Raw genomic sequence first — 17990 nt, forward strand, 5'->3', positions numbered from 1 at the left:
CGAGCAGCTGCCTGAGGACTGTCTCCAATTGATTCGATGAGGCGACAATCTCGTTTCTTGTAGGCTAGGCTATAGGCTATAGTGACAGGATCGCTAGTGCTTGTGTTTTGCGATTTTGCCTTTTGTGACTGATTCTAGTACTCTTGACGATCCGTTTTCCTTTTCTTTTATAGCTTGTTTGTTTGGGGGGAGTTGTTGATAGGGAATGGGAGTTTAAGGTAAGTGAGACTCAAAATCCTTTGATTGGCTCAGGGACATGGGAATTAAGAAAGGAGGGGGAAGGGGAATTAGGAGGGCCAACTCCCTCAGATCTCTTCCCTAGGGGACCCTGCTAATTGGACTGAGGATTGGGAATTAGCAAAAAAGAAAAAGATTTCGTTGGTTGTGCATGTCCATGAGGGACCTTTGGTTAGGTGAGCACAAATGTGAGGAAGGTATTCCCCTGCCTAATCCCACCAATCAAACAGGGGCAGTTAACTCCCTCTTAAAATCCCACTTCTAATTGCTTTCATAAGCCAAACAAAGGAATGGGACTTAAAATCAATTTCCCATGTCTAATCCCTTGGCAAACTCTCATATGTAAACTCCCATTCCCTCTCCCTGTTGTTACCAAACACGCTCTTAGGGAACCGACGATCCCGTTGGCAATATTTGGGAACAGAAATGAGAGTTTAGAGGAGGGAGTTGTGTTGAGATTAGACATGGGATGAGTCATTTTATTCACAATCCTCTGTTTGGTGCGTGATAGGAATTATGTGTGAGAATATGAGAAGAAATTGTACCCCCTTGTTTGGTTCTTGAGAATTGACATGTGACTAGACAAGGGAAGTTAGAATGAAGGGTTAAGATTGACTCACTAAAACAATTCCCATCCAACTCCCACCCCCTCCCTTATTAATAAAACAGTGGGAGTTGGAGTCTGTCCCATGCCTATTCCCTTGTGAATTCCCAATACCTCCAACCAAACGATAGATTTGAAGTCTCGTGCCCATTCAATTCTCATTCCCTAACTCTAATTACCCGCAACCAAACACGCTGACAGCAGCCTTGCTTGACGCCTCGATCCTCAACTCATGCAGATGCGCAAGCGGGGCCCAACGGCATGCCAGGCCCAACGCTCAGCTCGGGAACAGTTAAAAAAACATACATGGCCTATAAAAAAATTGGGCCCCCAAAATTCATGGGTTCTATGTGGGCCGCACATTCTGTACAACTATGGGCCCGGCCCTGCGGGTTGCAGCTTGCCAGCTATCTCACGGCCTGAGCAACCTCCTCAAGATACCGTTCACCGATGTTTCATGCTTGACTCCAGCGGGCTGCAACTTATTGCCAACTCTCCCACGGCCTGAGCAATCTCGTCAACCTGCTGCCACGCTCCAATTAGTGTGTCAAAGAGGTAGACTGACTATAAACTAGCTTGATGGTGAGCTGCCCACACGTTCTGCTTCTCTTCACCCCACACTTACTGAAGAAGAAGCATATGAAGCCGAAATAACAAATACTGGAGCAACACCACTAGACACCTCTGAAGTCTGAACAGTTGCTGTAGTTCAAGAGAATGAAGGGTCAACTCAACCAGTCTCTCCTCCTTTTCCTGCTAATGAAATATCATCTGAAGGACAAGCAGCAAACGTAGAACACTCTCATCAACATGAACCCACAAGTCAGCCTAATGTATCTTATGATGATCGAGAGGCTCAGATGATCTCAATTGTTGAGCATGCTAGCTTGCCAAAGTGTTCATCAAGCTTAGCAACTGAAGATCTTCACAAGATGGAAAAAGCTGTTACAAGGATAAGACGAGAAGACCCATTCTCAAATGAAGATGGATCAGCAAAAGAGAAATCCTGCCCAAACCCACGTTTCTATGCTGTTGCAATTCAATAAGAAACTGGTTCAACACAGATGGGCGTGTTGGTTTCACATCAGCAACCAGTAAGATCTGAAATCGGTCATTCGCTTATTTGAATCCTGCAAGTTGACTTGGTTTTATGGATTTCAGCAGAGATATGATGAGAATATCATCAGATAATTCCATGCCAGTCTCTACATCCGCGAGTCCAAAATTCTGTTGTTTTGGATGTTCAGCTAAAGAGTTTGCCAGTGTGTTCAATCTACCATCTGGAGATGCCTTGCCCCAACTGCACTTATTTGACCAAATGACTAACAAAGAGAAAAGGAAATTCTACACACGAGGGGCAAATAAAATGGGATTTGTAGCAGAAGGAGTTCTAGTGCCAAAGACAACAAATCAAATTGCTAGAATAACTTTTCATCCCAAAGTTGGTAATCCAGATCGAGTGATAAGTTTGGATGTCATGTAATGGATTTCATTATGAAAATGATCATTTTTCTGTTCTTATTAGATTATTAGAGAAATGGATGACTGCCAGAGGGACATTATGAAGAATCTATACTTTGCCCCATATCTTATAATGAATTCTTGATAAGGCGCAGACTGATGATCTCAAGTTAGTAGCTCATCCATCATACCAGCGAACAGGAGATAAACAAACCTCAACACACTCTTCTCCTCTCATGAAAAGAAAGACAACATGTCCTTTTGAACCAGCTGAAGCTTCAGACCTCAGTGCCGACAGAGACAAGACGACAACAACAACAACAACAACATACTAAGCATCAACAGAAGCTGAAAGTAGCAGTTCAAATAGTGAGGAAAGTGGCAGCTCAGGAACCTACAAGCTTATTAAGATCTTCATCAACAAAAAAATTCGTGATGGCATGAAGCACATAGCCAACCAGTCTGCTACTTTGAGCAAGATATTAGATAAGCTATCATCTATTGGAAAGATCAACTCTGTTAGGATATGTCAGATTGAAGACACTCTCAGAGGCACCTCTCCTGTGATCCTTCTCCTGTCCTATGTCTTTGTCTCAATGACTTCAAGATTGCTAAACAATTTTTTTAAAGGGAGATTGCTAAACAATGACTCAATAAAATGCTAATGTTTTTATCCTTCCCAAAATCTTCAGCTCGTTCTATTCTAACCTGACTTACTTTACTTCCTCTAAAAGAAGAGTTCTATTCCAACAAAAGGGTGTGGTAATTTGTTACACCCCCCGCCCCAACATCAGATTATTTCCATTCCTGCCTCCGCCACTGTTTGGTGTCAGTCAATAAAACTGATCACCTGAACAAAAGTGTATGCAATTGGTGTTGGTCAATCAAGTAATTGTTGGAATAAAATTTCAACTTCTGTTGTTGCAGATACGTTGGTTTCTACAAGGGTGTGCAGAGTGCAGGTCTGTAGGAGCAGCCGTGGCATCGCATGTAGACACCCACAAGACGTCCCTGCTGTCGTAGCTGATCGTGAACTCGTGGCTGACCACCGTCAGCTACCCGTTGCTGGCGGTCCTGGTGCTCCTGGCCGTGAAGAACGAGGACTACTCGGTATCCAACATCGACGACGGTGGCAAAGATAAAGACACCAAGATGGCCAAGCCATCAAGCTTCCACTGAGGAAAAGATAAGTTTCAGTCATTCAACGTGCTCGCCTGCCATGATACTTCACAAGCACGATGGTTTAGGCCGTGTTGTAGGCGTGAGTGCTTGCTGCTCGACGATCATGCAATCTTCGCCTTGTGTCAGATTGTTTGTTACCGGTGTGTGTGTGTGTGTGTGTGTGTGTGTGTGTGTGTGTGTGTGTGTGTGTGTGTGTGTGTGTGTGTGTGTGTTGTTCATGGCGGTGGTGTGGTGTTCATTGGTGAGATCATGTGATAATTTTTTTCTCTGTTTTTGTTGTCTTCAGTTCACTTTAGCTGCAGTATACAGTATACACTATATAGTTACATTTCTTGTTCAGACCGCTATGTCAATCAGGAAATGGTAACCAGTTATGCATAGCGCGCTTCCCTTCGGTGCTGTTTCCTGTTCATATTTGAACTAATGGAAACAGAACTTTCAACTGCAGATAGCTAGTTCTGTGTTCTCTGAATTTCCAGACAGTCTGAAGTGGGCAGGCTACAACTTGCAGACTGTCTGGAGTAGGCACACCTTGAGCATATGGATTGGAAGTAGCATGATTTCGAATTCCTTGGCGTATCTAGCAAACCTTATCATGCTATAGTACAGTGAAGGACAAGGACTACTCGGTGTCCAACGTCGACGACGGGGGTAATGATAAAGACAATAAGGATGCGTTTGGTTGCTCGCATTAGGCCTAGCCAGGCGCGCGCGCGCAGTTTTTAGTCTGTTTGTTTGGCTGGGCCGCATCAAAAAACTGAGCCGTACGAATCTCAAAGTAGGACTTAGCCTCGCTCTGGAGGAACGACCGAATCGGCCGTTTTTGTGAGCCAGGCTCGCTCAAGCCACGCGTGGCGAGCGCCTGCATGCCTTGGGATGTGCGGGAGACGATGCGACTTCTCTTAACTCCCCATGCCCTCTCCCGTCACCTCCCTCGCCAGTTCACACCCACTCCCTCTCTCTCACCTCACCGCCCGTTCGGTTTCTCCGATGGCCACGCCACCATCTCCCCGCGCCCCACCCACTCCGGTCATCGCCGGAAGCAATCCCATCCAAGAGAGGTGTGGGTTGTCGGCCTGTCTGCGGCCGGAGTAGATCTGACGGTAGCACTGTGCGCTCCCTCCCCTTTCTGCACCAGGCCGCCGCCCCGGGCCAATGCAGTGCCGGCGCCTGTCGCTCCGGCTCCGCCACCGGAGCCGGTGGTCCTCTCCATCGGCTCGAACATCGCGGGGATCCAATACCCGCTGGCGCCGTCCTTTGCAGGCCCCTCTTATGGGGGTCTTTTTACCCCCATAGGAGGGTTTTCTCCTCTGCGTTTGGTGCAAGGGGAGGAGAGCTCGAGGATGCCGCCGTCATCTTCGAGCCGGCGTAGGCCGACGTGCGCAGCCGCGACCCTAAGAATGGCCGGCTCCTCTTCATCGGTGGCGGCAGCAGCACCCCTCTTCCCGCTGGGGTTTTCACCACGGCCGGCGTACACTACACCGCCAACCCCCACTGTAAGCTCTCAAATCCCCTTCTGCTTCTTAGTTAGGGTTCTTAGTGTAGTTCATAGTGTGCTAGATTAGATTGTGGCATGTACATTTGACCCGATTCGATCCAAAACGATTGGATTCTACTAGATTCGACCGGATTCGATGATAATCCACTATTTCGGGGATGAACAAGAGTGCATGCTTACTTTGTTCATCCCACATGCCTAGATTGTTCATACTATAGTGTTAGTTTGCATCATTTTAGTGCCACATTGTTACTTTCTACTGCCAAATTGTTAGTTTGTAGTGGCCACATTGTGTGTTCTTGATGCTGTCACTAGTGTATATGCTACTGTTGTCAGTGGTTACTAATGTTGTTCATGCTACTCTTTTGCTGCTGTTGTTGATGCTACTATTCTTGTTGTGGTTATGTTGCTCTTGTTGCTAGGGTACGTGAGTGCATGTGGCATGCAAGTAGGACATAACTGAATGCTAAAAATAGTATGCAAGTAGGACATGTGAGCGGTGGCTTCATCTGATCATTGTTAGCACTGATAACTATAATCACTGATAACTGTAACCACTGATGAGAGTAGCACTGATAATGTGTTATTACTTAGTAGTAATCATTGTAAGATGTGTTTAGTGAGCATACATCATGTTCTACTTGTTAGCTTTGATCATGTGACATATGTGTTGCTAACTGATGGCCATCTTACTGACAAGATAATGAAGACGGAGTGGGACAGAGCCGGCGGTGGTGCGCAGGTCGTCACTGGCATAGAGGGGGCCGAGGACCTCATCCCCACCAACCGGTGGCTGAAGAGGGTGGTGCTCCCTAGCAGGGTGGAGTTCATGAGAATGCCGCTGGGCGCTGGCAGGAGGCCAAGGACGGGGCATGAAGAGGGTGGACGGGAACCTATGAGGTTCTACGTGCAGATCGCTGACCAGGAAGACATCACCATGGTCATCATCCCTCGGTGGTTTAGGCCTGTGATGAAGCAATGGCTGGTCAGTGGCCCTCCTCGTGTCGTCAGCCTCTCTGCCAACAAGTGGTGCTAGTTTTGGGTCTAGGTGCAGATGTTCAAGGGGCACATGGTGCTGGGGCGCGACTGGGAGTACTTATGCGGCTGGCACAAGATCGTCCCCGGTGACCTTGTCGTCTTCAAGCTCTCCGGCGTAGGGCTCAAGGTGCAGATCTACAATGCCAACAGCTCCAACATCTGCACCGTCCGGTGTACCAGGTACAGCTGCCCCGGCGACATCACTCAAGCCCTCTAGTTCACCTGTCAGTCTGAACCATGCGTGCTACTATGAACCATGCATAGTACTCTGAACTTAAGTAGTGTAGGTTTGAACTCAAGCCCGATCATCTCTTTTGCTGTGAACATGTCCATATTTTGCCCAGGGAGCAGCACCCTAGGGTCCAGCAGGGGCATGGGTTGCCCTGATGTTTTAAACTTATGCCTAGTAGCTTATGATCTGCCTGTTCTTTGCTTGTTCTTGCTGTTTTTGGGCTGCTGTTGATCATAGTGTGTTGTGTGTGTGTGTTGTGTGCTGTCAAATGGGTGGTAACTCCACCACATTTGAAAGGGGTGAGCAGATCATAAACTTGCACACAACCAAATAGCTGTGCTTTGCATCTGCTCACACCTAAGCACAAACACAGGCAACCAAACAATTTGCAGCCATCTGGGCGTTGACGCAATGCAGACAACCAATCAACATGCAGATATTGGTTTTTGGCCTGCATTTGCTCAGCCAGGCCCAGTTGGGACAAGTATGCAAAGTGCCCAAAAACGATGGAGGTAACTAAACACGCCCTAAGATTGCACAACAGTGGCATCTCACAAGTACAGTGGTTCTAAGGAAAGGATACTTTTGAGTTATTCATCAGCATGTTCATCTGTCGTGACATCTCACAAGTACAGCAGGTTAGCCCGTGGTGTAGGGCAGTTCAGCCGGCAGAGGAACTGAATGTGCAAAAACTTGTCGTCGAGCTGGTTGTGATGTCGATGTTGAACGACACAAACATGAACTTGTCGGTATCTGGTCCGCTTGTGGAGGAAATTAAGGCGATGCTTAGAGCTTTTTTGGAGTCCATAGTCCAATTGTAAGGCGCACAACTAATGGTGCGGCTCACTCGCTGGCAAGGGAAGGTTGCTGTAGTGAAATTTGTAAAGCCTGGTTTCAGTTTCTGCCAGACTATATCATGAACACTGTAGGCTGTGAGCTACCTGAATAATAATCTCTCCTTCTAATGTCTGAGTTGGTGAATAGTATCCACGGGTTATTTTTGTCCCACCACTTTCGTCCATTTTATTTAGCAGGTTTTTTTTCGTCCCCCCTCCCACCATCCCCTCTCACTGGTTTATTTTCGCCTCATTTCCGGCACAATAAAAAAAATCTGAACTGATCAGAACTTTCCATGCGGGGGCAAGTTATTTAGGGACGAGACTTGCCTGCTCCCTCCTCATGCTCCCATCCGTGCTCCCGCATACGTGGCATGATTTGATTGAAACAAAATAAGGCCCGGGCCCACCCCGTTAAAATCAGGGGGATGATTAAATAATAGAAAGGAAAAGGTAAAAACAACAGCCGTAGGATGAAGTGGAGGCACAGATGGGAGCATGGGGAGGGAGAAGGCAAGCCGAATCCGTTATTTAGACTCGCTCCGTTTCTTTTTAGTCTGCACATAAGATTTGGTCAAAGTCAAACTTTATAAAGTTTGACCAACTTTATAGGAAAAAATATTAACATCTACAATACTAAAGCTATATGTTATGAAAATTAATTTCATGACGCATCTAACAATATTGATTTCATATTATGAATCTCGATATACTTTTCTATAAACTTAGTCAAAGTTAACAAAGTTTGACTTTGACCAAACCTTATATGCAGACTAAAAAGAAACGGGGGAGTAATGTCTTTATGTGAAAGAATCAATCACGGTCAAACTTTAAAAATCAAATTTAAATTAATTAAACTTACCATAAATTGTTCGATCACATAAATTAATCTTTTCATACGTTACCAAAATTGCAGCTAACATTACCATATGTCACCCAATCTTCTACTCCTAAAGGAGCAATCTGGGGCGGTGATGGTTGGTCGTCGTAGGTCGTTCGTTCATCCTCGCTTGTGCTTCAGCCCCCACACGCAAGTTTCTCTGGAGAGAGATACATACAAATAATTGTTCTTCTGTATATATGTTGCATATGATAATATAAAAGGTGTATTTGTACATATGTTAATTTTTGCGTATTATGTGAGAGATGGGTATAGATTATGTCGATGTTAAAAAATAATCAAGCGACAAGGGTTCCAAGGCGATGTCATTGAAAGGGGCAAAAAATCATTAAGTTTATACAACAATACAAGTATATATGTGTAACTGAAAAACGTTAAAAGGCTTGTGGCAACGCACGGGCGTTCTACTAGTAATTGAATAAAGGCAACACTTCCAACTAAATAAATACGCGATGAATTTATCGCCCCACACTCCCGACTCGGTTAATGTCGTGTTATCTCAGGCATCTCCAAGATTAGGTGTGAAACGATCATCGCCAACACTGCCTCAGATTCCTTGTAAGTTTTAATGTCTATTCTGCACACACATGTTAAGTTTTAATGTCAATTGTGCGCATATCTCAAATGTCTTGGCATAAGTTATTTGTTCATCTCAAATTCCGTAGGTCTTTCACATAAAAGAAAAGGAAGGAAACTTAAATCTGAAATCTAGAATGATTATGATCCTGTGTATGATGGCAACAAACTCAAGGAAGCCCACTGTAAACATTGCAAGAGAGTTTTTGGTTGTACAAGAGCAGCTGGTACTAGTCATTGCATTAGGCATTTGTTAGTTTGCGAGGAAAGAGCCAAGATCAATGAGTTTCTCGACTCAGTTAAATCAGCCATGCCACAACCTGATCCAAATAATAGTCTAGAGAAATGGAACTATGACCCCAGAGAGCTCATTGGGAGTTGGTGAGGATGATTGCTGTTCATGAATTGCCATTCTCGTTTGTGGAATACGAGGGATTTAGAAGATTTGTGTACAGTCTGAATCCCACATTTGAGGTGGTGTCTAGGACGACAATAAGAGTTGATTGCCTCATGCTATTTCATGAACAAAGGGAAAAGTTTCGAGAGGCTATACAGAACTTAACCTCTCGTGTCTCTTTAACCGCCGACATGTGGACTTCAAGTCAAGCCGTGAGCTATATGTGTATAACATGCCATTTTGTTAGTACGACGAAGTGGAAATTGCAGAAAAAAGTGATTTGGTTTTGCAAGGCAGAAACACCACATAATGGACCAAATTTATTTAATATCATGTTAGAATGCATGCAATATTGGGGTTTGCCAAAGAAGATTTTCTCCATCACGCTAGACAATGCATCAAATAACAACTCGTGTGTGAAGTACATCAAATCCAATCTGTTAGGAAAGAATTTCCTACCTTGTAAAGGAGATCTTTTACATGGTCAATGTGCAGCTCATGTGATCAACCTTATTGTCCAAGATGGGTTGGAGATTACATGCAAAGCAGTGGATAATATCAGGGAAAGCATCAGGTTTGTTAGAAGCTCCCCCACTCGGAAACAGAAATTTTAAGGAAATAGTTGCACAAGAAGGTATTGGTTGCCAAAAGAGCCTATCTCTAGACGTTGTCACATGGTGGAATTCAACGCACTTGATGATCAAAACAGCCCTAGAGTATAGGAGAGCATTCATCGCTATGAAGTTGCAGGACACAACATTTACATGTCAACCTACAAATGTTGAATGGGAAACGGCACAATATGTTTGCATCTTGTTAGAGCTTTTCCTTGACGCAACTATGGTGGTATCCGGTACATTATATCCAACGGCTCATTTGTATTTCCACCAACTTTGGAAAATTCATCTAACATTGCAAAGAAAGGCCAACCAGACCGATATTGTCATCAAGTCCATGGTTGAAGCAATGCAAGAAAAGTTCATGAAGTATTGGAAGCTTTCATTCTTGACCATTTGTATTCCGGTCATACTCGATCCAAGATACAAGTTCAAATTCTTGGAGTTTTGCTTGAAATCTAGACTTGAAAGTGACGCAACGAGATATCTTGCTAAAGTGAAGAGAACATTCAAAGATTTATTTGTTGAATATTCTGTGCATGAGGGTGACTCAAGTATGGGAAATGATCAAGGAACCAGCAATGTTGGTACAAGTACTGATAACCCATGGGATCAATGGAACAAGCATGTTCAACAACATCAACAAAATCGAGCAAAGCTGAGTGAACTTGATATTTACCTAAAAGATGAAATTTGCCCGCAAGAAGATGGCTTCGACATACTATCCTGGTGGTGCACAAATGCACACAAGTACCCCATAGTATCTCGGATAGCAAAGGATATACTGGCTGCACCTGCATCTTCTGTAGCATCAGAGTCAGCCTTCTCCACCGGAGGAAGAATACTGAGTGACTATAGGAGCAGAATGATAGAAACCACTGTAGAGGCATTAATCTGTCTACAAGATTGGATGCGACCTCGAGGTAACAAACTCTCTTTTTAGTGATAGTTAGCATTCTTTAGTGTTATGATGATATAACTTGTAACTTTTTTTTGTCTCATTGCAGGAACTAATCATGTTGGCACGATAATAAACGATTTATTTATGGAACAAGTGTTGATATTGATGCTCATTGATTGCAGCATTAGGTAAGCCTAATCTTGAAATACATATTAGTTTTTTTATTCCAGGAACTGTATAATGGTAGTGAACATCAGTTTTTGTCAAGGTGAGATACATGAACATCAGTTATTTTCCCTGTTTGCATTTTTTTGCTCAGTTTCAGTTTCAGGACCCTGCATGCTTGTTTCTTTTCCTTGAATAATCACAACAGCAGGTTAACCAGTAAAATGCATTTAATTTCCACGAAAGCTAGCTAACTTATATACATATTGTAGTTCAAGTCAGAGCTTGCAAACTTTCTTATGAGTTTAGTTTGGCAGTGAAGTTCTTTTTTAGAAGATGAGATACATAGCAGTTGGAGACAACTTCCTGTTCTTCTCTCGAGTGTATTCTAATTTCATCCATTGGCTAAATATCGTACACCTTATTCATATGCAGAACCTCCGTTCAATATATCTGGAGACCCTCGGCATCAGTAGCAGTATATTTGGAGACCCTCGGCATCGGCATCCGCAGCAGTATTAAGCCCAGAAGATCAAGCTTTTTGTACAAGCGACGAAGCATCTGAAGCTTTTTGTATATTATCAGTCAGTTTCATATCAGGAGTCGCCTGATTTAGCTGTAGTAGTTAATTGAATTCTTGCTATCTTGTTGAATTTAGCTGTACTAATTCGTGCCACTTACCTTCTGCAGTAATATGTGTTAACATTGTTGAGTTTACTGAATGAGCAATTGAGCATAATGTTTTAGAAATCAAAGGGTTCTCTTGCTGCTGTACATACTACTAGTTTGCTGAATGAGTACACTGCTGTGCGTACATTGCTGTCCTCAAAGGCTGAAACAAGCAGCTTACTGTGATACATGTGGCTCTTGTAGTCTTGTGATGAATTTTGTGACTGTACAACGTTGGGACGGAACTGTACAGTACATGTGCCTGGCGGGTCTTTGCGGTCACATGCGGGCTGCCGCATTGTCCGCTTAATAATTATGCGGCTTGAGGCGGGCAGCCGCGTTGGCCCGCTAAACTAGTTGGCTCCCGCTTTGGCGTCCGACGGGCAGCCGCAACCCGCCCCGCTTGCACCCTGACTCCCGAGTATCTTTCCCCGTACCTGAGGAACAGTGGAGGCGGCGTCGCTCCTCCTCGCCCTGCCTCCTCCATGCGCACCCCTGCTACTGCCTGCTCGTCTTTCGGTTGCTGCGGTCGGCATGGCGGCCTTGTTGAGGGCATTGAATAGGTGAGCTCCCCTCCCTTTTTCCTCTTCGCCCGGTCCTCTTGTCTTCCTCAATGCTACTCCTCCAATCTCTCACATCCAGGCAGGATGGAGAAGACGCACATGTGCTAGGAAGGTCTCATCTTCCCTTGGTGACTTGAGCTCCTCCATCTATTTCATGTCCACCTAAATTTAATTTTCTTATGCACCTAGGGTTTGGGTGGGGTTGACTCCTACAGTGATGGCTGCATCAACCAGCAGCTGCACCTCCTTCGACTTCCACAATCTTGCCCACCGAGCTGCCTTGTTGTAGGAAGACCTTCTGTATTTCGGTGGTGCCATGGTGTTCCTCTCCAGGTGAGCTGCCACCTTCTTCCCCCATAATTCCCCATAGTTGGTCTGATCTGTTCTAGTAGGTAAAACCAATCCTAATTTATGTTGGGGTTTTCATGTGCAGGTTAACAATTGTGCTCCCGGCGGCTCCAGCGATGCGGGGTGATTGTGCCCGGTCCATGCTCCGGTTTTGCTTCGAGCGGCTACACCGTTCATGTCTTTGTTGGCTGAGCTGAAGAAGCTACAGAGAGTGACTTCTTTTCAGCTGGTATTGAGATATTTATGCACTCGGTCACACCTCATGAAGTTACTACCGTGCATTGATTCTGTTGAAATTGATTAAAAGAGCATTTTATTAGTTTCCTATTACCATTTCCCATGAAACATGATGACTATGTTCAGTGAGGTTCTCAGTTTAATATTCTGAATGCGCATATGTTTGATTTTAAATTTGATAACAAAGACTAATAGTTTTTGTCCCTCTGCATATAGGTTGAGAGGGTATTCCTTTCTTCGAGAAGCATTTTTGACTAAAGCTTCTTCGATGCCCCATGGACGCTCAGGTTTGCTTTCATAGATGCAGCGAATTTCTAAAATGTATTGTGGTTCATGAGTTATTTAGCAATGATAAAATGTTCTCTATCGTTCTTTTCTTTTAGTACGTAACAAGTTCCCCAGGTAGTGCTGGATGTTTATCTTAGCACCTGAGCAGTTCAACAACGTTTATAATTTATCTTTGTCAAGTCAGCCTTTGCGTGATTCAAAAAGAACACACAGACTGCTGCGGGGTACAAAATTATTTTTCAGCCGGGGTTGTTCAATAGGATGTAGTTTTTAAGTAGAATAGGATACAGATCAGCGGTCCATGTTTACATACACTGGCATAAGAATTTGTTGTGCGGCGAGGATTTGTACAGATTGGAAGGGGAATTAGTAGCTAACATCTTCATAGCGGCACATTGTTCCATGATTCTTCTTGTAAGATACTAAGATCTCTTGATGATGCTTTGTTTGAGGTTCTGTGTGGAAGTTGTTTGTGTTGCACTTCAGTTCAGAACATAGAGGGCTAAGCGGCTCACCAACTGATGACTATTTCTTGTGCTTATGCAAATGGTACCCTGTAATGAATATCTTCAGCTATACATATTCCTCAGGCAAAGTTTATATAACTATTGTCTCGTACGACATTAGTATGTAGTATTATTTAGCAGTCCGGTTGCAAACTTCTCATGCAATAACCTTCTTTTTATCAGTTCAGTTTAACTATTTCTAGAAAAGCACATCCTTACCCAAGCTTGCATATTTTAAGGTCATGAGGCTTCAGTTTACTCTGTTTGCCTCACTACAGGAGAACATTCAGGTACTTTTTGGACGATTTCACCTCTCCTATTCCCAAGATATGCTCTGCCATTTTGTACTGGCACTGTACTAATTATTCTGGATGTTATCCATGTTACTGTCATTTATAATGATAAAAGTCGACTCGCAGCTGTGCCAGGTTAATTTAGTTCAATTTTGATATGCCTAGAGTTCAGATGATGGGCTATAATTTTGATATGCTTTTGGTTATGTAATTGCAGAATAAACAAATTACAGCCATATTTTGTAGTGATCATATTATTGTGGTGCTGGTTCTCAAATTTATGCGGGTACTTCTCGTCTTTTGTTAATAGCTCACTAGTTTCATTCCCTTTTGGTTTTTGGATATACATCCATGCCCCTCTTTTATATCTTCTAGGTTATTTCTGATTATTTTAGTTCTCATTTGTACATAAGTAATACTAGCAGCAGGCTGTGTGTTCTTACATAGCAGTTAGTCTCTAAGCTACCAATTCAGCTCCAAGCTTACGTTGTATTCTCTTTTAGGCTGAAAGGAAAAGGTACAAACAATGAACAATGTAAAAGCCCTCAACACTAAAGTACAGACTAAGGAGAGAAGTACAAGGAAGAAAATGAAAAAGGCAGCAAAAATCTGATAATATGCAAAATCCCATTCAGAGTATGTACCATAGTAAAAAAGATTCAGTTCAGTTATTAAAAGTTCTTTACATGCAGATCACTTTCTACATGTTTCTCCAATTCTCTCCTATTATATGGTTTGGTGTTTGTCCCGGTGTGCCGTATTTGGTATCCCATTTCAGCATCTTTAAGTCGAATGGACACTATTTTGTTTATCAATCACTTTTGAACTAATATTCTTCCAGCACTTCTGAAATAGTTAAAAAATCTTAACTGAAATTTAAGAAAGCTGACACTGCATCTCTGTTTCGTTTAATGTAATTTTCTACTCTCCAATGTGACTTTCTGTGGCTAGTTCTCCTAAAACTCTTACCTACCCTGTGTACAAAGGGCCCCGAAGTTACAATGACCTATCTGTATAACAAGTTTGGCAGTGTGTTCACTGTAAGTTTTCTTTGGAAAAGGATAAGCTTCTTGGTTGGGCCAGAGGTCTCTGGTCCTTTCTTTCAAGGTTCCGAGTCAGAATTTTCCCAGGGTAATTTCAACGAGTTCATGCCCATGTTTGGCCAAGAGAATGGATTTGCCGTAGATTGCACCACTCGAATGGAGGAGATTCGCTTCTACATCGATGCCCTAAAACCATCATAGCTAAGAGGCCATGTTGACCCCATGATTTGTGAAGTGGAGGTAAGGGTATATCACACATCATGCCTCCTCACGTAATTATATTTCTGAACAAGGTTGCAATTAATTCAAGCAGTATTATAAAATAACAAAGCTTCCTGCTTTTATACATTTCTAAATAGATGACGTTTTTTTACTTCAAATTCCCAAGAAAGCAACTTTGACTCCGAGCTTCCAATTTTCTTGTTTGTTCAGTTCAATGCACTATGCATTATTTAATTTAATCAAAGAAGTCAGATTGTTTGCTCAAAAGATTATTAGAGAACCTAACTTGCTATTTCATGTTACTCCCTCTGTGTCTAAGTAGACAATGTTTCTTACTTTGCAAAATCTCAAGAGTGCTCCTTGTTGTGAAGACGAAGTAGAATTTGCGAAAATAAGTATATAGTGGGATCTTTGATGGAAAAATTGACGGCGGAATTTTATTTAACAATTTCCTATTTTTTCTGCAAAGTTTGAAAGAAACTATTTGTCAGCGAAATACGTAGTGAAATTTGACCACACACTTCCTATCACACTTCCTATTATGCAATTAATGTATTCTGGTATGAGTTTTAACATATTTCTTAAATTATACATCTATGAGAAAATCCACACTATTTAAAGTACTCTACACGTGCCATAAATAAAATTAGTCTGATATCCATGCTCATTGTAAAATGGTACAATACACAAATACATAAATGCCATCAATACTATTTTTATTCAGTTTATCTTTATAAGTCATTATAATTTGACACTTAATCTGGATGTTGCTGCAAAATGATATCAAAATAAGGTGAACTCAATTATCGGATAAATACTTTTTTTAACAAAACAATAGCGGTGCACTTAATGGCCAGATGCACCACTCCCTTGTTAAAAGTAAAAATTGGGATTCCAAGATGTTCAATAGGGATAGATTTTTGAATTTGCGTACGAATATTATTTTAAGCCTCTAAAATATGTGAACTATTACACATTTAAGAAGTATTTCATTAATATTTAAATAAATTTTGTTTTTTTAGTATAGTCCACACTTTTGTGGAAATGCTTCAAATCACCCGATCGATTTGTCGCTACGTTGGCCGGACACGTGGCCGTCAGATGAGATTGATTGTGCACGTTATTTTGCTAGATCCCATCCTCTTCTAAACCTAGCCTGGAACCACCCTTCCCTATCTCCCTTCCGAATCCCACCTCATGCCGCCACCACTCAGCCTCACGCAGGACACGCCCGTGCACCTCCGTGCGCACGACCTCCTCCCCGCCAGCGATCGCTAGAGTACGCCGCTGCCAACCCCTTTGTCCTTCCTTCCTCCTCTCTCCTTACCCGTCCCTCTCTCCACACATGAGCTCCCGGCTGCGCTCGACTCTCTCTCTCTCTCTCTCTCAATTGGGATTTGATGTATTGCAACATGGGTGATGTTTCTGAAGCATAACCAATGTTTGAATGCATGAGGCGAGGTTTTTTTCTGCAACATGAATTCGTTTCGGAAAAACAAATTCTATAACATGACCTCTGTTGCAAAAAGTTACCGCAACATCATCTTTGCTATAAAGGAGCAATGGTGGAGAATCCCGCTCGGCCACTCGACGCGTAAATTTCATGGCTCGCGACCAAGCAGATCTTTTAAAAGGATCAACCGGCCGATGCGAAGCACACTCCATACTTTTGGGGTGACTAGTATTTTGGTACCCACAAAATTACCAAAATTTGGATATATTGTTGAAAATTTTAAACCTGGATATGGTGTACTACATGGACATTTTCCTGTAAATTATTGTATTATAAATAAGAATATTAATTCAAAAAAGGAATTATTGATTTCCATCGTAGTAGTGTTACATATATTTAATTAGCACACACATGTTGCAAAATACAAATATTGTACCAACCTTTCATAGAAGGCATACTCTTTCCAGATGCTATATATGTGCACAAACACGCGGTGTTTGTTAATTTGCTACATAGGGTTAACACAACTAATTGACGTTGTGATAATGTGTTATATTCAACATAACTACTTTGCAAGATGGGGAGAAGAGGGGGTAGTCGATCTGAAAGAGGAGCTCAACCGGATATTCATGTTGATCGCAAGTCGATGCTTACATGGAAATGAGGTTCGAGACAAGGTATTTGCCGAATTTTACACATTGTTTACTGAAATCGAAGGAGTTAACTTGGTCGGTTTCATTCATATATCCCCGTTCTGGTAAACCGGCGAGGTGACAGAGCACGGAACAAGCTTACAGAGATCGTTTCATAGATTCTGATATCACGGAAGAGATGCAACCGCATTGAGGAGGATGTGCTCCAGAAATAGATGGATCCTAGGTATAAAGACAGACGCCATACAACAGAAGCAGTAGTCGCGGGGATGATCATCGCATTGATATTTGCTAGAAAACATACAAGCGCAGTCGTATCCACCTGGACTGGAGCTTGCCTATTTTTTCGAAAAGGGGGGTTCACCCCGGCCTCTGCATCAGAAAGATGCATACGGCCATGATTGTTAATAAGCAAAAGGTCTTACACAAGTCTTGCTGTCTCAATCAAGGAAAAAAAGGCTCACAAAGAGCTAAAAAGTAAAAGAGAAGCCACAACCGGCTGGCAAAAACGATAGGAACTAAATGCCTATCCTATTATATGACCGCCATCCAAACCGGTTGAAAATATCCTGAGCTACTATCTCCCACCGGATAGATCTAGTAATCAAACGATCACTGGCCTCCGTCAGAGTGAGCAGCGACCACATACGGATCAACACAGTGGCTTAGAAAATAACCTGCAAAAAATGAATATTTGTTGTTCTGTTAAAGACCAAATCATTTTTGCAGTTCCAGACTGCCCATAATAAAGCACACATACTCCTACACGAATGTGTCTCACTGTTGCGAAATCTATCCCATCTGGCCACGTCCCAAATAACATGGTGATGGAGTTCGGAGGAGTTATGTTGAAAGCTATGTGAACCGACCGCCACAGCATTTTTTCCAGAGGACAATCCAGAAAAAGGTGTTTGATTGACTCATGTTGGTCGCAAAAGCTGCATCTTGTAGATCCTATCCAATTGTGTTTTGCCAAATTATCCTTAGTTAAAATAACTTGTTTATGCACAAACCACATAAACACTTTGATTTTCAAAGGTACTTTGACTTTCCAAACATGCTTTGAACGA

This window comes from Triticum aestivum, chromosome 2B, assembly GCF_018294505.1.
Source record: "Triticum aestivum cultivar Chinese Spring chromosome 2B, IWGSC CS RefSeq v2.1, whole genome shotgun sequence".
Classification (NCBI taxonomy): Eukaryota; Viridiplantae; Streptophyta; class Magnoliopsida; order Poales; family Poaceae; genus Triticum; species Triticum aestivum.